This window comes from Procambarus clarkii, unplaced genomic scaffold (assembly GCF_040958095.1).
Source record: "Procambarus clarkii isolate CNS0578487 unplaced genomic scaffold, FALCON_Pclarkii_2.0 HiC_scaffold_147, whole genome shotgun sequence".
Taxonomy (NCBI): Eukaryota; Metazoa; Arthropoda; class Malacostraca; order Decapoda; family Cambaridae; genus Procambarus; species Procambarus clarkii.
The window spans coordinates 736,578-759,109 of NW_027189180.1; the positions used below are offsets into that span (position 1 = coordinate 736,578).

Genomic DNA, 22,532 nt, shown 5'->3' on the forward strand with positions numbered 1-22,532 from the left:
CTAGGCATTGGCACCTGCCATTGGAGGACTGCCGAACATCTACACTCCAACACTTTCCCGTCACAATATATATATTTATATATATACATATATATATATATACATATATATATATACATATATATATATATATATATATATATATATATATATATATATATATATATATATATATATATATATATGTATATATATATATATATATATATGTGTGTATATCACGAAAATAAACACGTGATTAAGAATGTGACAATGTCAGACCACGGAGGAAAAATGAAACAGGAAATTTCCTTAAGTACTTTCGTATATTAAATACATCTTCAGAAGGTGACCACTGTGTTAAAAGTACCTTCTGAAGATGTATTTAATATACGAAAGTACTTAAGGAAATTTCCTGTTTCATTTTTCCTCCGTGGTCTGACATTGTCATATATATATATATATGATTCATTGAATATGACCGCATATTCTGTATTTATTACTTTCTGGTTTAGGGCTTCTATCCCTCTAACTATTTTCTTAGCATCAGGGCTTAATTTAAATAGGAGTTCTCCAAAACTCATTTTCGTACTTTTAAGGTGAAGAAAAGACTTCACTTTTAGAAAAGACTTTTCTTCACCTTAAAAGTACGAAAATGAGTTTTGGAGAACTCCTATTTCAATTAAGCCCTGATGCTAAGAAAATAGTTAGAGGGATAGAAGCCCTAAACCAGAAAATAATAAATACAGAATATGCAGTCATATTCAATGAAACGTATATATATATATATATATATATATATATATATATATATATATATATATATATATATATATATATATATATATATATATATATATATATATATATATATATATATATATATATATATATATATATATATATATATATATATATATATATATATATGTATATTTTCAAAAAAGGGTACCACCTCTGGTGCAAATTGTTACGAACCCGGATTCAACGTCCGAGCCTGGAGCAGTGACAAACACGCCATCTGTGGGTCAGCTCCCGAAACCCCCGCCAAACGAACGACGACACCTAGTGAGGACAGCGTGTACTGGCCTCGAGGACCAGTTTCCAATCTGGTTCAGCGCTCAACACCGCCGCTCCTGACCTCTGGTGAGGTGGTGCTCCGACGACAGCGCCATCTATGGACTGGATACGTCAGGTGTTAGTATCTGAGCCTGTGAGTGTGGTGTATTAGTGTCCCAGTTATTGATGACGTGTCTGTTTACAGAGCCGACCTGGGACCACTGTGTTGAAGGTGAAGTCAGTCTACCCGAGGCAGCCAGTCTCCATACTGTGAAGTTTGCTGCAGCTGTCGTGACGTCGTCCCCCCGGAAGAACACTGTGGTGTGTTAAGCCTGCCAGTGGAGTGGCAGTGGAAGGATTTACCCGGGACCGACGGTTGGAGACGATAATCCACTGGGGTATTGAGGACAGGAGGGTGATTGGTGATATCACACGAGACTCCTGTCTAGGGCGTACCCCTTTTATCGTTCGTGGAGTGGCCGTACCAGCCTTGTTGGCTCAGTACCTGCCAGCAGACCTGCTGGACGTGTGGTTGACGGCCTCCACGACGGTGCCCCCAGTGGACCTGTGTTTAGGCTGACCTGTGGCCAGGGTAGGCTCGGCGTTCTCTGAGGACACGTCTTGAGGCCACGAAGATAGCACCGCGGACTCAGCACCTAGCTTCGAGGATCCATAGTCTCCAGCAGAAGACTACAGTGTTGATCCCCTTGTATAGTGTTAATACCCCTCCCCCTGTGTACTCCTTTTATATAATATTTATTTATTGGTGGTGGTCAATATATTATATTAAGTTCTTACCTTTCTTTCCCTACACCCTTTAAGTTACTTGCGTCACGGATCGCATCCCTTGATAGCCTCTACTGGCTTGGGGCCGGATATATATCTTCCTCTAACTACATCAGAGTAAGAACCCCGTTGCGTCCCGAGAGGGCCGTAACACAAATGTAGGGACCCATAGCCTCGGAGAAGAAAATAAAGAGTACTCAGAGAAGACCTTGTGGGTCCTCACTGAACACCTTGATATTTATATATATATATATATATATATATATATATATATGTCGTACCTAGTAGCCAGAACGCACTTCTTGGCCTACTATGCAAGGCCAAATTTTCCTAATAAGCCAAGTTTTCCTGAATTAATATATTTTCTCTAATTTTTTTCTTATGAAATGATAAAGCTACCCATTTTATTATGTATGAGGTCATTTTTTTTTTTATTAAAGTTTAAATTAACGTAGATATATGGCCGAACCTAACCAACCCTACCTAACCTAACCTAACCTATCTTTATAGGTTATGTTGGGTTAGGTAGCCGAAAAAGGTAGGTTAGGTTAGGTTAGGTAGGTTAGGTAGTCGAGAAACAATTAATTCATGAAAACTTGGCTTATTAGGCAAATCGGGCAATGCATAGTAGGCTGACAAGTGCGTTCTGGCTACTAGGTACGACATTATATATATATATATATATATATATATATATATATATATATATATATATATATATATAATGTCGTACCTAGTAGCCAGAACGCACTTGTCAGCCTACTATGCATTGCCCGATTTGCCTAATAAGCCAAGTTTTCCTGAATTAATATATTTTCTCTAATTTTTTTCTTATGAAATGATAAAGCTACCCATTTCATTATGTATAAGGTCAATTTTTTTTTATTGGAGTTAAAATTAACGTAGCTATATGACCGAACCTAACCAACCCTACCTATCCTAACCTAACCTATCTTTATAGGTTAGGTTCGGTTAGGTAGCAGAAAAGTTAGGTTAGGTTAGGTAGGTTAGGTAGTCGAAAAAACATTAATTCATGAAAACTTGGCTTATTAGGCAAATCGGGCCTTGCATAGTAGGCTGAGAAGTGCGTTCTGGCTACTAGGTACGACATATATATATATATATATATATATATGTATATATACATATATATATATATATATATATATATATATATATATATATACATATATATATATATACATATATATATATATACATATATATATATATATATATATATATATATATGTATATATATATATATATATATATGTATATATATGTCGTACCTAGTAGCCAGAACGCACTTTTCAGCCTACTATGCAAGGCCCGATTTGCCTAATAAGCCAAGTTTTCATGAAATAATGTTTTTTCGACTACCTAACCTACCTAACCTAACCTAACCTAACTTTTTTGGCTACCTAACCTAACCTATAAAGATAGGATAGGTTAGGTTAGGTAGGGTTGGTTAGGTTCGGTCATATAGCTACTTTAATTTTAACTCCAATAAAAAAAAATTGACCTTATACATATTGAAATTGTTAGCTTTATCATTTCATAAGAAAAAAATTAGAGAAAATATATTAATTCAGGAAAACTTGGCTTATTAGGCAAATCGGGCCTTGCATAGTAGGCTGAAAAGTGCGTTCTGGCTACTAGGTACGACATATATATATATATATATATATTAGTATATTTTGGTAGCAGTCTTTCCTGTAGACATATTTTATTAAATATGACCGAAAAAGTAAGATTAATAATTCTAACACGAATTTTCTCAATCTTTCGTACATTATGCTTCACTGTTGGAGGTAAATTAAAAATCACTTCTCCAAAATTCATTTTTATTTCTAGTCTGACGCGACACGGGCGCGTTTCGTAAAACTTATTACATTTTCAAAGACTTCACAAATACACAACTGATTAGAACTTGCGTTTCCCTGATTTTATATCTACATTTGAGTGAGGTGGGAAGGGTGATGTGGCATTACATTTTGAGTAAGGTGGGAAGGATGATGTGGCATTAGAGGATATTAATAGGGTATTAAAAGTATCAACACAAGACAGAACACGAAACAATGGGTATTGAATAGAAGTGTTTGTAGAAAGCCTATTGGTCCATATTTCTTGATACTTCTATATTGGGGCGGAGTCTTGAGGTGGGTAGAATATAGTTGTGCAATAATTGGCTGTTGATTGCTGGTGTTGACTTCTTGATGTGTAGTGCCTCGCAAACGTCTAGCCGCCTGCTATCGCTGTATCTATCGATGATTTCTGTGTTGTTTACTAGGATTTCTCTGGCGATGGTTTGGTTATGGGAAGAGATTATATGTTCCTTAATGGAGCCCTGTTGTTTATGCATCGTTAAACGCCTAGAAAGAGATGTTGTTGTCTTGCCTATATAAGGGCTCCATTAAGGAACATATAATCTCTTCCCATAACCAAACCATCGCCAGAGAAATCCTAGTAAACAACACAGAAATCATCGATAGATACAGCGATAGCAGGCGGCTAGACGTTTGCGAGGCACTACACATCAAGAAGTCAACACCAGCAATCAACAGCCAATTATTGCACAACTATATTCTACCCACCTCAAGACTCCGCCCCAATATAGAAGTATCAAGAAATATGGACCAATAGGCTTTCTACAAACACTTCTATTCAATACCCATTGTTTCGTGTTCTGTCTTGTGTTGATACTTTTAATACCCTATTAATATCCTCTAATGCCACATCATCCTTCCCACCTTACTCAAAATGTAATGCCACATCACCCTTCCCACCTCACTCAAATGTAGATATAAAATCAGGGAAACGCAAGTTCTAATCAGTTGTGTATTTGTGAAGTCTTTGAAAATGTAATAAGTTTTACGAAACGCGCCCGTGTCGCGTCAGACTAGAAATAAAAATGAATTTTGGAGAAGTGATTTTTAATTTACCTCCAACAGTGAAGCATAATGTACGAAAGATTGAGAAAATTCGTGTTAGAATTATTAATCTTACTTTTTCGGTCATATTTAATAAAATATATATATATATATATATATATATATATATATATATATATATATATATATATATATATATATATATATATATATATATATATATATATATATATGTCGTACCTAATAGCCAGAACGCACTTCTCAGCCTACTATGCAAGGCCCGATTTGCCTAATAAGCCAAGTTTTCATGAACTAATTGTTTTTCGACGACCTAACTTACCTAACCTAACCTAACCTAACTTTTTCGGCTACCTAACCTAACCTAACCTATAAAGCTAGGCTAGGTTAGGTTAGGTAGGGTTGGTTAGGTTCGGTCATATATCTACGTTAATTTTAACTCCAATAAAAAAAAATTGACCTCATACATAATGAAGTGGGTAGCTTTATCATTTCATAAGAAAAAAATTAGAGAAAATATATTAATTCAGGAAAACTTGGCTCATTAGGCAAATCGGGCCTTGCATAGTCGGCTGAGAAGTGCGTTCTGGCTACTAGGTACGACATATATATATATATATATATATATATATATATATATATATATATATATGTCGTACCTAGTAGCCAGAACGCACTTCTCAGCCGACTATGCAAGGCCCGATTTGCCTAATGAGCCAAGTTTTCCTGAATTAATATATTTTCTCTAATTTTTTTCTTATGAAATGATAAAGCTACCCACTTCATTATGTATGAGGTCAATTTTTTTTTATTGGAGTTAAAATTAACGTAGATATATGACCGAACCTAACCAACCCTACCTAACCTAACCTAGCCTAGCTTTATAGGTTAGGTTAGGTTAGGTAGCCGAAAAAGTTAGGTTAGGTTAGGTTAGGTAAGTTAGGTCGTCGAAAAACAATTAGTTCATGAAAACTTGGCTTATTAGGCAAATCGGGCCTTGCATAGTAGGCTGAGAAGTGCGTTCTGGCTATTAGGTACGACATATATATATATATATATATATATATATATATATATATATATATATATATATATATATATATATATATATATATATATATATATATATATATATATATATATATATATATATATATATATATATATATATATATTATATATGGCCCAGCTGCAGAAGCGCTCCTGACAGAAATCACAACGTTTGTCAACAACTGCCTCGCCGGGTTAATCCCTGATGAAATCAAACCATTCTTCTTTGGTGCATCCCTATGTGCCCTGAAATAGAAGGGGGGAGGGATCAGACCCATTCCCGTTGGTAGTACCCTTCGCCGCCTAGTTGCAAGGGCTGCTGTCAGAAGTATCCGAACGGAAGCAGCCACCATGCTGCAACCCAACCAGCTGGGGTTTGGAGTCCCCCAAGGCTGTGAAGCAGCGGCTCATGCTGCACGAGCCTACATTAGCTCTCTTACTGAAGACCAGGCAGTAGTAAAATTAGATTTTAAAAACGCTTTCAACTCGGTCAAAAGGGAAGCAATCCTCACTGCAGTCCAGGAACATTGCCCAAGCATTCTCCCGTTTGTGTCAGCAGGCTACAGCAAAGACTCAACCCTCCTGTTTGGCAAACATGAAGTCACCTCAGCAGAGGGAATTCAACAGGGTGACCCACTTGCACCGTTCCTCTTTTGCATAGCGGTTCGAGAAATTACAACCAGACTGTCCAGCGAGCTCAACATCTGGTTCCTGGATGATGGCACTCTGGCAGGCACACAAGATTCCCTGCTAGAAGACCTACAGCTGGTGAAGACACGGGGGGAGTCCATGGGTCTCGTTCTTAACCCCTCCAAGTGCGAAATTATTGCATCCAGTGAAGTAATCATTAGAGCAGTGAAATCAGTTCTACCAGAAGCCTCAGTCGTTAAACCTACCGACAGCACACTACTCGGAGCACCTCTGGGCCACAATGCTATTGCTGCGGTCCTTGACGAAAAGTTTAGAGACCTAAAGAGGATGGAAGAGAGAATTGGGGACTTGGACTCCCACGATGCCCTCTACCTTCTCACAAAGTGCCTTACCTTGCCCAGGCTAACATACTTCTTAAGGTGTGCACCAACTTTTGGCAACCCACTTCTAAATCAATATGATGAGCTCCTCAGGTCAATATTCAGGAAGGCGCTCAACCTAGATTTAGATGACAGTCAGTTGGACCAAGCAACACTACCAGTGAGATTTGGAGGGATAGGCATACGAAAGGCAACTGAGGTAGCACTTCCAGCATTCTTATCCTCATGTACAGCAGCCAACGAATTGGTAGGGCAGATCCTACCAGAGCGTATGAGAGAGACAGCGGGAACTCATGATCAAACGTTCATCGAAGCAGCCAGACAATGGGACACCATTGCACACCCTCAACCCCGACTACAAGTCCCAAAAGACCACAAGCAGGCCCACTGGGATAGCCCCATAATGGAAAAGACTGTCACAGCAATGATTGACAACGCTGATGCTGAAAACAAAGCCCGCCTCCTAGCGGTAACAGCACCCCATGCCGGGGATTTCTTATTTGCTGCGCCCAATGCAGCCCTGGGAACTCGCCTCAGTCATGACGCTCTCCGCATTGGAGTTGCCCTTCGCCTTGCCGCCCCCATCCTCACCGAACATAGGTGCATCTGCGGAACTGCGATGGCAGACCAATATGGTCGTCATGGTCTGGTATGTCGTAAATCACAGGGTAAAATTGCAAGACATGAAGAAGTCAACGACATCATCAAGAGGAGCCTCGCCACAGCCCGCTGCCCGGCACAAAGAGAACCACACTTATCCAGACCTAACGACCCTCAGAAGCGCCCTGATGGGGTCACCTTGCTACCTTGGAAGGATGGTAAGCAAGTGGTATGGGACTACACGTGCGCTGCCACACTGGCCAGTACCTACCTCCACTACAGCACACGTGAAAGCGGTGGTGCTGCTTCTTTCAGGGAATCGCAGAAAATTATTAAATACAAAGGTCTAGCACACTGCTACAGCTTTGTTCCGATCGGCTCGGAGACCCTCGGTTCGTGGGGAAAATGTGTATTGAAGTTCCTGAAGGAATTGGGGGACAAATTGATCAGCGCTACAAAAGACCAGAGAGCAAAAAGTTTCTTGTTCCAGCGCCTCAGTGTTGCGATTCAGAGGGGAAATGCCTGTTGCGTCTTGGGCACTAGTCCAACTTCAGAGGAATTCGAAGAAGTGTTTGACTTGCAACAATGATCGAACCCGTCTGTGACATTCATCAATGTTTCCCATTGTTGTGTTTTTCAAGAGATCCATAACCTTTAAGCACCTTTTTGCATTATTACTTTTGTATCAACCCATGTATATCTTGTAACCATCAAATGCATAATAAAGCAGTATATATATATATATATATATATATATATATATATATATATATATATATATATATATATATATATATATATATATATTAGTATATTTTGGTAGCAGTCTTTCCTGTAAACATATATTATTAAATATGACCGAAAAAGTAAGATTAATAATTCTAACACGAATTTTCTCAATCTTTCGTACATTTCTTTTCACTGTTGGAGGTAATTAAAAAATCAATTCTCCAAAATTCATTTTTATTTCTAGTCTGACGCGACACTTGAGCGCGTTTCGTAAAACTTATTACATTTTCAAAGGCTTTAGTTTACACATACACAACTGAATAGAACTTACACATCTCCGATTTGTTTATATCTACATTTGAGTGAGGTGGATGGAGTGAAGTGGTATTTAATAGGGTATTAAATTCATCATCACAAGACAGAACAAGAAACAATGGGTATTGAATGGAAGTGATTGTAGAAAGCCTATTGGTCCATATTTCTTGATGCTTCTATATTGGAGCGGAGTCTTGAGGTGGGTAGAATATAGTTGTGCATTAATTGGCTGTTGATTGCTGGTGTTGACTTCTTAATGTGTAGTGCCTCGCAAACGTCAAGCCGCCTGCTATCGCTGTATCTATCGATGATTTCTGTGTTGTTTACTAGGATTTCTCTGGCGATGGTTTGGTTGTGGGAAGAGATTATATGTTCCATAATGGAGCCCTGTTGCTTATGCATCGTTAAACGCCTAGAAAGAGATGTTGTTGTCTTGCCTATATACTGGGTTTTTTGGAGCTTACAGTCCCCAAGAGGGCATTTGAAGGCATAGACGACGTTAGTCTCTTTTAAAGCGTTCTGTTTTGTGTCTGGAGAGTTTCTTATGAGTAGGCTGGCCGTTTTTCTGGTTTTATAGTAAATCGTCAGTTGTATCCTCTGATTTTTGTCTGTAGGGATAACGTTTCTATTAACAATATCTTTCAGGACCCTTTCCTCCGTTTTATGAGCTGTGGAAAAGAAGTTCCTGTAAAATAGTCTAATAGGGGGTATAGGTGTTGTGTTAGTTGTCTCTTCAGAGGTTGCATGGCTTTTCACTTTCCTTCTTATGATGTCTTCGACGAAACCATTGGAGAAGCCGTTATTGACTAGGACCTGCCTTACCCTACAGAGTTCTTCGTCGACTTGCTTCCATTCTGAGCTGTGGCTGAGAGCACGGTCGACATATGCGTTAACAACACTCCTCTTGAGTAGTAGGGAGTACGACTCACAGAGGAATTTTGTTTTCTGGGAGTAAATTCCCCTGTGAGTCGTGGGGGTTTCAGGTGAATTTGGAAATTCCCTTGTGAGTCGTACGACTCACAGGTGATATTTTGTTCGAGGTCCAATATCCCGCGTGAGAGTGAGGGTTTTCAGGTAAATTTTGTGTCACAGATTTTAGAAGTTGTTAAAGTTCTTATGATGAAAATAATTTCCGAGACTTAGAAGTTTGTTAAAGGTCTTATGGGAGAAATTCAAATTCGTGTTTATGAGCCAGCATTTCCAGGAGAACTCTACGGACATATTTTACCTGTTTTCAACTTACAAAATTCGTCTGTGTGAGCCATGGTTTTCAGGTCCAAAGGGAAAAAATCGTCTGTGGGAGCCAGGGTTTTCCCTCCCCCTGCCTCTCCCGCTCGTACCTCACACCCCCTCCCTCCCCCCCTTACCTCACAATCTCTCGCGTCACCTTTATTTACCTTATGCCAGCCAGCCAGACGCTTCGTGTAGGTCACCTCTTATCTTATCTTATCTTATCTTCTCCATAATATCTGGACCGTCCCTCCAACCTCTCTCTCTCTCTCTCCTCTTCATATTATTCTCTCTTCCTATTTTTCTGACATACTAATGTTTTATTCCTTTTTTCATTAACCAGTCAGTTTTACACAAATCAACCGAAGCATCTCAATGTAACCTTTAATACTGAAACTGTCTCCGAGACTATCTAAGCTGGCCCCAGCTACTTACCCCCCGGCTATCTGCCCAAGGCAATCATCACCTGATTACCTGCCCTGACATCTACCAGTCATTGTCAGCATTCGCCACCGTAATAATTTATATATATATAATATATTAAAAAATAATTTATTTAGTCATCTAATTCCTAGTTTACACAATGTATAATAAACGACTCATTTAGCCCGAAGTTCTAAGAAGCTCACTCCTCAATCCGCTTGTACAATATCCGTCCTATTCACTCTTCATCTCTGTAAATAAAGAATAACAGTTTCAGATAGCGTTTACACATGTACAATATTTATCAGACACATAAAACCTCGAAACAAATGTACTCACCATTTTCCGTTAGATAATTTTGTTATAGCCTCATTCAGCTAGTCGTCTCCAAGCACATTTTCCAACAAATATCGCTCTTATTATAACACAGCGTTTCATAGCAGCTCGGCATATTTTTAAATAAAGCATAAGATAGCCTCATTACGTTCCTATCATTCTGCATATAATCTCCATAAGTAAAACTGGTTTCAAATAGCTTTATTGCAGTTTTTAGATCCTTGTCTGAAAGATGGTAACAGAAAAACATCGCATATAGCCCGCATACGTATGTATTTAAACTCTGAAGTCTCTCTGTAAACGTGTATACATCACAGTCTTTATAATAATTTAAAAACTCCGAAATGTAGGGCGAATACACATTTATTCCATATGAATCTAGTATAACTATTTTCCGTTTAGATTTATATACAGCAATCCAGTGACCCATTACTTCCTTAGAGTCTCTTCCTAAGGTATTTATTATAAACATAATCGGCCTATCCCGTATTTGCTTCATTATTCTATATATATCCGTCGCTAAATAGCATCCAATATATTTAGCTTTACTACCTTTCATATTGTTCAATGCCGTATTAATTTGTTTGCAGTTCATGCTCTTGTATCACACACAACTCGCCAATCGGAATAAATTCTTAATACTCCCGTTGTATTTCCGAATAAAATAATAACTTTATTTGATTTCACTGGAACAGCAAATTCTAATGTAATTCTCAGGTTTCCCAAAGCCTCTATAGGAAGGGTATCTCTCAATTCCTCAGGCGTTAGTCTAAATGCCAGTAACGTTCTTCCTTTTATAAATGAATTATATGTCAAGGTATTGCAAGCATTAAAGCCTACTGTATTTTGAGTCTCGTAGTATAGTTTCGAACATTTATTCGGGAACTTGCAAGTTATATTAAATAAGTTTGTCCCATCACGTGTAATATATACATTAGATAAATCGCAGTGATCGAAATAAAGTGGATTAAGTGTATACGCTCCTGATATTGCTTCCATATCCATCATCATAATAAATAATTTATCTGGGATAATGCTCCCCCATGGCTGGTCAATACTTATTCTCTGCTGCCCATTACCAAGAATGAACGTCTTGTGGAGTGTCTTATCAAACGTATATGTAACTGGCATATTTTGTTCAGCCAGAGCTCTATTAATAGCCTCCAATCCAGATGTGAATGGAGTTATCCGATCAATCCACATTCTAGCTAGTTTTATGTTAAACTTATATCCAGATTCAATACTGTTTATAACCCACGGATCACTGTTAAGTTCTAATCTCAAACGAATATCAATTCCATCCAAAAGATATTCGCTCAAAGTTGTAATGTCCAATAGCAGTTTAAAGCAACAATTTACTCCCTCAGTTTTTAACTTTACAAATCTAGATTTAAGGTCTTCTGAGGCATTCTTAAAATAATCTGCATCATATTTTTCAGGAAAAACGTCATTATAGAAATACGTCAGTTCTTTAAATCTTTCAGCTTTACATTCAGAAAGCGTTGTCATTAGCTTTACATATGATAAATATGAAAATAGTGAATTAGTTTCCACCACTTGCTCATTTAAATAAACAGTTACAGCTTTAAACATTGTCTGGGACAAACCATTGACTATTGATGCATTTTTAATATCCGCTAAAGCCGTAATTCCGTCAGGTCCCGTTAATTCAACCATCAGTTCTAGCGTCAAGCTCGAAAGATCAATAAATTGTCCCTAAACTCCTGGGATACGGAATTCAATATAAGAGTCTTTAAATTTATTGTTAATACTTGAATTCACAGGTAAAATCCCCTGTGTCTGTCTTGAAAATATCGTACTTTCAACCATTCTATGCGGATTAACTTTAGGAAAGCCATCGCTTATAGCAGCTGTATAATTTTCTAAAGGAACTTGCAATGCTGCACTAGGAGCATTTACACTCATCATGTCTGCGTCTAGCATACAACTAGTACTGTTTTTTATGAAAACACGTCTTTATATCTATCCATTTTCTTTATATAGGCAGGTCTTTTCGTTATTCCGCCACCTGCTATCAATTTAGGACCTATACTTTTCAATGTTTCCATACCGCGTTTTCTAATTGAATCTTTCAAAGTACCTTGGCCTGCATTTATATCCTGCAAAACATTCTGTCCCATTGTCAATGCAGCTGGCATAATAGTTTTTAATAGGAAAGGAGTTGCTCTACGAGCTAGACCAGTTAAGAAACTTAATATTCCACCTCCTCTTAAATGTCTTCTATCAAAAACAGTAATATTGCCCAGTGCTCCGCCTCTCTTCCCTCAGGGAGCGATAAATCGCCCTACCTCGTCAACAGAGAGCGGTACAAACCCGACCCTCATGTTTAAACAGGCCAGGAGAGAATGATAAACTCCCTCTACTCATGCCATTATATATCAACGGGTCTAATATGTAATACTGCAATCGTACATCCATCCTTTTCAAAATATATTGGCTCCCCATCTTGATCTGTTAATCTAATACTGATGTCATCAATATTAGTCGTATTTAAAGGTTTATATAATTTCCTGTGTGTTACATTACTTTGAAACGAAACAACATCCAAGATATTTACAATCTGATTACCAAACATGGTGGGCTGCACCTTATCACAATATACACACAAGAAATCTATACGGCCTCCCGACCTAGGATGATAATAGCATGTATCTTGTACAGATAACCTGTTATTAGGTAGTTTATTCATAATAAAAATATCATAGGCTTTACCTACTTCAGCTCCAATAACTTTACATATATTTCGACCGAAAGATAAAGAAATTCGAACAACTAATTTTCCATCCTTTGTAATAAATAATTTTAACAACTTCTCACTAAATGCTGCATTAAACTTAATTTGATTAATACTCGAATCATATTTCATATAAACGTCCCCATGGTCTGGGAAATTATAATTAAGTACGGATCCTATAAAACTCAATGAACTTTTTGAAAATATAGTAGAAATTTCTCTATTTAAAATAGTCGTTAGCTCTATGCAATTATCACTGGCTAAAATATCCGACTTTAAAGTGAAAGATGTATTCACCGTACTCAAATCAGATAAATTTTTATTAGACACTAGAAGTTGAACTGAAATAAAACTTTCCGGGTCATTCCTCCTAACAGCGAAATAAGATGGAAGCAGGAATATATTCTTCAGGCACACTTCATAAGCTTTATTCGGGTCTAAAGGCAGCTGATTATGTAATCTATTTTCAAAAGCATTGGGGCATTGTTTTTAAATACATCAGTATCAGAGTTACTTGCTGCATATATAACGTAACTATCCATCCTGTAGACTAATAGTAAATGATAAAAATAAACAGAAACTCACCTTAATATGGTATCCAGGTAGACTCTCCTTCATCTCCAGCCTTGATCTTCCTCTTCAAACTCGGAGGAGAAAACACTTGATTTTTCGCATCTACATTTCTAAATAAATTCTTAGGTGTAGAGGTCAAAGAAAAAAACAACTTGGCTATGGGCAATTTATCTTCTGGGAATAACAATTTCGGAGTGCACATCCTGCCTATAACGTCATCAACAATATTGATCCCAGTAACTGGTGATGTAACGTTCCCTTCCTCATCCCACTTTACAAGTCCAGTTGTATTAAAATAATTTAACAAGGAGACAGCAAAATCATAATCCTTAAGCTTTAATCTTAAGTCTATCAAGTGTTGTATAACAGGATTTGTTCTCACTGTCGTCGTAGGCTTCTCAACACTTACTGCCGTAGGCTTCTGTTGATCAATAGCTTTTCGTGGTACAAGATAGAATTCTTTCATTATTCCTTATTAAATAGCCTTGAAATAAAATTTATAGCTATGGGAAGTAAAATGCCCAATAAATTACCTCCTCTTTTACTTGTTAATATGTCTTTCTTGAGTGAAATAGCCTTCTTCTTACAGGCTAATGTATGGAGTAGAGCTCTATATTTAGAAAGTCTCTTTAAAATAGGCTTCCCAACTTCAATTTTATTTTTTAATAAATTATTAAATATTTCAGATAGGCAAAATATATGTTCCTTTTTAAGAGTCTTAATTAACTTTTTCCTAGAATTATAACCTAATCTAGCTAATAGTTCAATAAATCCACGATACTTGCTAACTAAGGGCTGCTTCTTCATAGTTTCTTCACGTCATCTGAATTCACCCACTGATCAAATGAACTGTCATAACCGACGTATCTAACTTTATATAAAGTAGTATTACCAACTTTACGTTTACTTATAATTCTCTCAATTTCAAATGTATCTGACAAGTAGGTGGGAGTCAACTCCTCTCTATAAAATCCGCCTTCTATAAGTCTATTATTTAAGTCCTTTAGATAATATAAAGGCACGGGTTGTTTAGTATCAATTTGAGCAATAGTAAATATTTCCTTAGTGTTCTGTTGATGAAAACCTCTTTTGAACTTTGAAATACGATTAGATAAGGCAAGCCGTACTGTATCTCCTACAGACAGATGATTACTGATGCGTGGCTTAGTCTGCTGCTCTCCTTTATACATGAGCTTAAACTGCCTAGTCACATCTTGAGGCGAAGATAAAGCGTGTACATCAATAGGTATTTTCCCCTTTAATCCTCTATGTGGTGTTCTATTATACGTTTTAACCATATCAGGTAAAACATTTATATAGGTTAAGGTGTTATAAGCCGTTAAATATTTATATATCTTAGTTTTCAATGTTCTTATAAATCTCTCTGCAATGCTGGCTTTAGTTTCCTGAGAAAATACACTGTACAGATCAATGTTTTTACTGTCTAACAATCGTTTCATATATTTATTATAGAATTCACCGCCCTTATCAGTGTTAAGCTTCCTTACACCTTTTGATGAAGGTAAATCCAGAACAGCTTTCATTGCTTCACTTACACTCTGACCTGATTTAGTGGATAGTGGAACTACATGTGCAAACCTTGAAAATATATCAACACAAACTAATAAATATTTAATATCATTGTTGCGCTTAGCTAACAATGTCATATCAGCCAAGTCACTGGTAAAGAAAGCTTTAGGTCTAGGTGCTAAGATACGTCTTCGTTTAAATTTACGTTTTGTTAATAGATGTAAGGTATATGCATTAGACGTTTTTAAATAGTCTTTCACATCTTTTATAGTTAATTCAGGGATTGTTTTCTTTGCAGCCTTATACAACTTTAAAACACCACCAAACCCACCTATGGACTTGGGGTCATTGTATATCTTATTAAGAGTTTGTGTAATGTTCACCATTGATACACTATTTCATATGGGGGTTCATTTACAATATTTCCCCTAAATATTATGGATTCAGGTGTTTTAACGCCCAAGTCAACAAGTAAATACCCATACTGTCGAGAAATCACTTTCTTATATATATCTAAAAATTTCTTGGCATCTTGTTTTCCGAATATTTGTCTGCCTAATGTTTCTATCTGGGACAAGTCTCTTGATTTAAGCAGAATAAAATGAGAAGCATTTAAACTTATAGATCTAGAAAATTTCCCACTGAAAAATATATTTTGGGTTATAAAAATAACAGAGATGTTCTCATGCCGTCCCTTAGTAAATATATCACTTACTATTTTAGTGTTTGTAGATTCAACATACAAGTCATCATAAACAACTAATATATGAGATGTGTCCTCGGGATCACGATCGTCTAAAGGGTTTACAATTTCAGAGTAAAAAGATATCTTATGTTTAATAAGTGGATTAGTTCTCAACTCTTTATACCCGCTTCCACAGATAATTATTTTTGCAAAGTTCTGCTGATATTTCTCTATCATTTTAGCACATAAATAGCTCTTCCCATCATTTGAAAATCCAGCAATAATAATTCTTGACGGTTCACTAAATATATTCAACTGGGATTCAGTAATAACTTTTTTCTGCCCTTCCATGTTGCTAGGATTCAATAGACTAACTACAAATATATAATGAAAGGAGTATTTAAACGAAATCTACATTCGAGTTTTTTATTTTAAACATAGCCAATAAAATCACAGTCATAACATATCCAATACAGTAATAAAATCATAGAATATACAATATCAAAATATCATAGCAAATAAAATCATAGTCATAACATATCAAATACAGTAACAAATCATAGCCAGTACAGTAACAAATAAATCATAGTCATAACATAGCCATTTGAACATATCCAATACAGTAATAAAATCATAGAATATACAATATAACAATATCATAGCAAATAAAATCATAGTCATAACATAGCCATTTGATCATATCCAATACAGTAACAAATCATAGAATATACAATATCAAAATATCATACACATTTGAATATAGTCATTTCATATCCAATACAGTTCAAATCATAGCCAGTACAGTAACAAATAAATCATAGTCATAACATAGCAATTTGAACATATCCAATACAGTAATAAAATCATAGAATATACAATATCAAAATATCATAGCCATTTGAATATAGTCATTTCATATCAAATACAGTAAGAAAATCATAGCCAATACAGTAACAAAATAAATCATAGCCAATAAAATCATAGTCATTTCATATCATATACAGTAACAAATCATAGCCAATACAATATCATAGACATTTGAATATAGTTATAGATAATACATAGACAATACAGTAACAGACTTAGTTGTTGTTAGGGAATAATTGCTGAGCGACTCTATTCCGCTTTTCCCAAAGATTAAAAATGGGGAACAATTGACGTCTTGGTTGGGGATTATCTACAATTACTGGATCCTCTACCTGCACCTCTTCCTCTACCTGCACCTCTTCCTCTACCTGCACCTCTTCCTGCACCGGCACCTCTTCCTCTACCTGTACCTCTTCCTCTACCTCACGCTCTGGAATGTCTGGGTGACCGTAAGCTAATGACTCTGTGGGACTAATGAGGTACCTCTTGTCATCAAAAGCTGACAGACCGCGCTTAGTTGTTTTACACGTGCATATCTGTCCATTAACATTACGAATGGATCGGGATACAAAATTAAAAGTTGTATTTGTCTCTAATGTGTTCTGAAAAGATGCATGTGTTATTTTCGTTTGTTGGTGATAAGGAATCCCTTTACATTTACAAAAATGTTCATTATCAAGGGTTAGGAGAGAGTAAGTTTTAGGCTTGAGTGCAATTAATTCAGTTATAATTTTCTGCTTTACTTCTGACTTGAGGAGTCCTAGTTCACCTTTGCGAGTAGCAGAATACATGGGATGATCTTTGTCGAAATTACTGAAATCCATATAATCTACTAGAGGAGCTTTTGTCATTTCCTGGAAAGCATCTTTACAGGTCAGAGTAAATATGAATGAGTCTGTATCTGTATAAATTAGTCTAACTCTCTCCCCATAATGGGCTTTAACTACATTATACCAGAACTCGTATAAACGCCTCTTGGCTATCTGCAAGATCTGATATCCCATGTAAGAAGGAGTGGTAACTTTAAGGATGTCTTTCATTACTGTACAGAGAACCTTATCTGGACCTAAAGAGACAGCTCGTTTATACAAAGGGTTTCTTGCATGAGTTAAGAATGAATGTTTTGTCGTTACTAGATGGTGAGTATTAGCATATCTAGATATATTTGTCATTGATTTCCCGTACAGACTGTTACTTATGAGTTTAAAAGCTTTTTCTTTAACTTTACAGGTGGTATTGGCTCGTTCTCGAATGTTGGTTGAAATAAAATCTTTTAAATAGGGAGCCTGTTTAAATTCATAGATTGTTTTTACTCGTTCAACTTCTAGCCCTAGTTTTAATAGCAATTGCAGGAAATCAAGGCTTACTAAGTAATTGTTTTGGGGCAAGTGAGATGCAATTAACTTAGTATTTTTAGGTGGGAGTTTACGTTTTTCATCATTAAGGGTTTTCTTACTGTACTCTGACAAAAACTCCTCAGTTATATTAGTATGAGATAGTACAAGGGGCAGATCATCAGTATACCTGGCTACCTCGGGATATACATGTTTTGTATCGCATAAAATCCAATAACCTTTGTCTTGATCACAGGGGATATGTTGTAACCCTTGCCCTAATAAGGTATCCCGCTCAAGGTCAGTTAATTGTCTAATCCCTCCCTGGGGAAGTACCTCAGCCATGCACTCTGCATATAGGCTGTTGAAGTCGAGGTACAAAATATGAGTATCGTCGTCAGAGCTTGGGTTAGATGTAGTGTGCTCGTTAACAGCCTGTGTAAATTGTCTTATGGAAGATGTGAACCCCCCTCTAAGATTCCTTCTCAACAAATCATATACATTCTGATCATACACATAGTCAAGTACAACTTTTGATTTAAATAAGAACGCGTCCCAAGCATAACTAGGAAGTGATACATAGAAAACAATATCTAGTTCATAAATTTCTTTAAGTGATGTTCGCCAAAGTGTAAATATATCAACTAGCATTCCTACGTCAACTTTTAAATATAATATGAGGTAATCCTTTATGTTTGTACAGTTCCCTAAATTAAATACTTTAAGAGCATTGTTATAATCATCTTCAGACAGTGGAGCGTCATGTAAAACATTGTAAAACTTATCTCGCGACGGGAGCTGAGGTTCGTCTAACACGTCCATGGAAGAAATATAATCATAACATAGGCTTTGTTTACCTTTAATTAACAGAGCTTTAGCTTCATCGGATACGCCATTTAGTATGTGTTCAGTGTACTTGGTGGGTTTCTTACTGGCAACGTGCTCGCTTGCTAAGGTTCCTAATGACCCATTAAGGAGAGCTAGGCTATCTAGGAATTTAAGTTCACCTATGATGACTTGCATAAATTTCAATCCTTCCTTGGTTAGAATTTCTACATCGCGGTGGGGATTTTTGGGCAGTTCTTTAAGTATAATTCCAAGATCATAGGCTGCATTATGGGAAAATGTGGTCAAGTATCTACGAGCATTTTTACATTGTAAATTGCAACGAGCACAATAAGCACCTAAGTAATTATTTTCCTGAATAGCATGATTATGATGTCTATGTTTATCTTTCTTATTCTTGAAAGTTTGATGACACAATTGACACGTATTTTGTCTTTGAAACATTCTTTCCTGTTCTCTAGACAAGTTCTTAGGGAAGTTGGGGAGCTGAGCATGAATAGCTTTCCATGAGGCTTCTAGCTTTGTAATAAAATGATTAACCGCGTCTGGACCTACGTATGAATACGTTTCTATGACATTGAATTCCCTGTCTAAAATCATGTAAGCATAAGCAATTGCTTTATGCTTACATTCCACCATGCCTCTAGGATTTTGACGCTCTAAAAGACATTCAAAATCGTAATAGGCGGTGTGAGTTGGGCTATAGGTCCTACCGTAATTTTTAAAACTGATTTTATCATTACGATTATAGAACGAAAATACTTGGGATACAGTGCATGACTCTTCGTGAGCCTGAATTTCATCTAAGGGAGCATGCAAAAGACAAATTTTGCAGAATTTATGAGTGTTAGGAATATTATACTGATTATTGTTAATATTCTTTACAAATTTATCAAAGTCCTTGATCAGACAGAGATGCTTGCCTTCTAATAACAACAAAGGAACTTTATCGGCATACTTTTCCTGGCTTTTCCTAGCTAAACTAAGATAGTATCTGTTACTTTCATGAGTTACTGTATAAATATAAATAGAAATTTTGTTAAGCTTCTCTATTTTCTTAAGATAATCAAATGATACGGGGAATCTGATTTCATCTGCCCATACTACGAATCTTCTACACCATTGAAGGTTTTTGTAACACTTTCTAACGTTATTCATAGTCCTGCCCAATGCTAAGTTTTTATACGCTGCAATGCACTGCAACAAACACTCATCTCCTTCACTTTCAGGATTAAATACTGATTCTTTACCCCTTAATTTCGCAGGATATGGTACGTAAGATCCAAGGTGCATAGGGTGGCGAATATATGAAAAATTAATGGCAAAGCCCGACATGGAATGAATTCCTACACTTGAGGATTGGACATTTTTTAGACATTCGTCAATTTTAGCAGACATTTCATCAACCCATGAATTTACAAGAACTTCCACCTCTTCCTGTGTAACAGTCTGAGTTTCACCCCTGATTGAAAATACTTCGTCTAATATTTCATATTGATCGTCAGCATGATTAAGTTTTTGCAAAATTAGGCTTACGTCTGGGTAAATATGAAATGAGGGAGGGAATTCTTCCTGTATTTGGCTGAACTGATTGTCTATATATTCTATAAAAAATTCCCTATACCTATTTATATAAACGCTGGGGTTAGCGTCTAAATGACCGGGAATGGAGAAAGAATGTCTCGAGAATGATCCTTCGAAATGGTGTATGACTTCTAACACTCGCGGAAAAACGTTATCTAAGTTAAGTACCTCTGGGGAATCCGGAGCGTTGACTTCTTCTTCATCTGATATGTCATGAACAGGGGGTTGATTGTCTTCTTCTTCATCTGAGGATGCCTGCAGGTTGCCGTCTGGTGCATCTTCTTCTAGCTCCTGGGAAAGCTGGGGTTGACTGCGTACAGGTGTGCTCCACTCAGAGGGTTGGGTTGAATCCTGGGGCGATTCTGTAATATAATATTAGCAATGAATAAACATTAAGAGGAAAGCAAATTTGAAAACAATAAGAGGATTTGAAAACCTTAATAGGAAAACAATGTTTGTAACTTTAAGAGGAAAATATCGTGTAAATAAGAGGATTTATTATTAAAAGGAAAAACAAAAAAGTCTAAATAAGAGGAGAAACTGAATTACAGATAAATAATAATATTACTTACGAGCTGGGATGTTGATTCCACCAAGTATGAGATTCTCTTGATCACGAATAGGAACTCCTGTAATGGAAACATTTTTCTGTATGAGTACATATTACTTGTTTATACACTTGATAAAAAATATACAATTATTAACTTTTTTAAATTACGAAAATTATTATGAAAACGTACGGTTATTTATGATGCGACGGCGTTTGGGTGGAGGTTCAATGACGTTTCTGGCTTCGGTGGGAGGTTCCTGGTTAACGGACCAACGACAGTACGGGCAGGAAGTAGAACCATGAACTGAAATAAGAATAATATATATAAATTGACTGTCTGTATGTATGTATGTGTGTTTCGGATATATATTTTCTTTGAAAGTTTATTGAATGTGCGAGAAAAAGCGGTACTTACGATTTGCACAATAGAGTTGTCCACAGCTGGTACAGGTTACGTCAAAATGTCCAGGCGGTGTAGACCCGTTGCATCCTATACAGTACAGTCTGCATTCTTGAAGAGCGTTGATGGACATTTCACCTAGGCATGTTAAACACCGTGTTTGACACACATGCCCGATTTCGTTGTTGAGAGGAGACAAGCACAGGGGACACACTGACATGATGATGATATGACTAGGATGGGGAACCTTGTGAACAGGATGAAGATTGAATGTTGACTGAAAGTGTAGGCCTCTAAGACTTTGGCCTTAGGCGATCTGAGGGGGCCCCTGAATGAGCGTAATAACAATAGTGTGCCCCTGAGTGAGCGTTTGGCTGTTTTATTAATAGCGAGAATGATTGGCGAATACTGGGAATAAACTCCTTTATTATACATTGTGTAAACTAAGAATTAGATGACTAAATAAATTATAAATAAATAAATAAGTTTTATTAACGCCTAATGTATATATATAAATTATTACGGTGGCGAACGCTGACAATGACTGGTAGATGTCAGGGCAGGTAATCAGGTGATGATTGCCTTGGGCAGATAGCTGGGGGGGTAGGTAGCTAGGGCCAGCTTAGATAGTCTCGGAGACAGTTTCAGTATTAAAGGTTACATTGAGATGCTTCGGTTGATTTGTGTAAAACTGACTGGTTAATGAAAAAAGGAATAAAACATTAGTATGTCAGAAAAATAGGAAGAGAGAATAATATGAAGAGGAGAGAGAGAGAGAGAGGTTGGAGGGACGGTCCAGATATTATGGAGAAGATAAGATAAGATAAGATAAGAGGTGACCTACACGAAGCGTCTGGCTGGCTGGCATAAGGTAAATAAAGGTGACGCGAGAGATTGTGAGGTAAGGGGGGGGAGGGAGGGGGTGTGAGGTACGAGCGGGAGAGGCAGGGGGAGGGAA

The 22,532-nt window shown here is 36.8% G+C and overlaps 1 long non-coding RNA gene across 1 annotated transcript; it reads right to left on the bottom strand.

Annotated features, from left to right (window-relative positions):
- Positions 1–21,196: 21,196 nt before the first annotated feature.
- On the bottom strand, positions 21,197–21,712 carry LOC138361024 (uncharacterized). Its single transcript, XR_011226757.1, has 3 exons — positions 21,590–21,712; positions 21,365–21,478; positions 21,197–21,253 (listed from the first exon to the last, which is right to left on the bottom strand). It is a non-coding gene; the product is annotated as an uncharacterized lncRNA (long non-coding RNA).
- Positions 21,713–22,532: the final 820 nt, after the last annotated feature.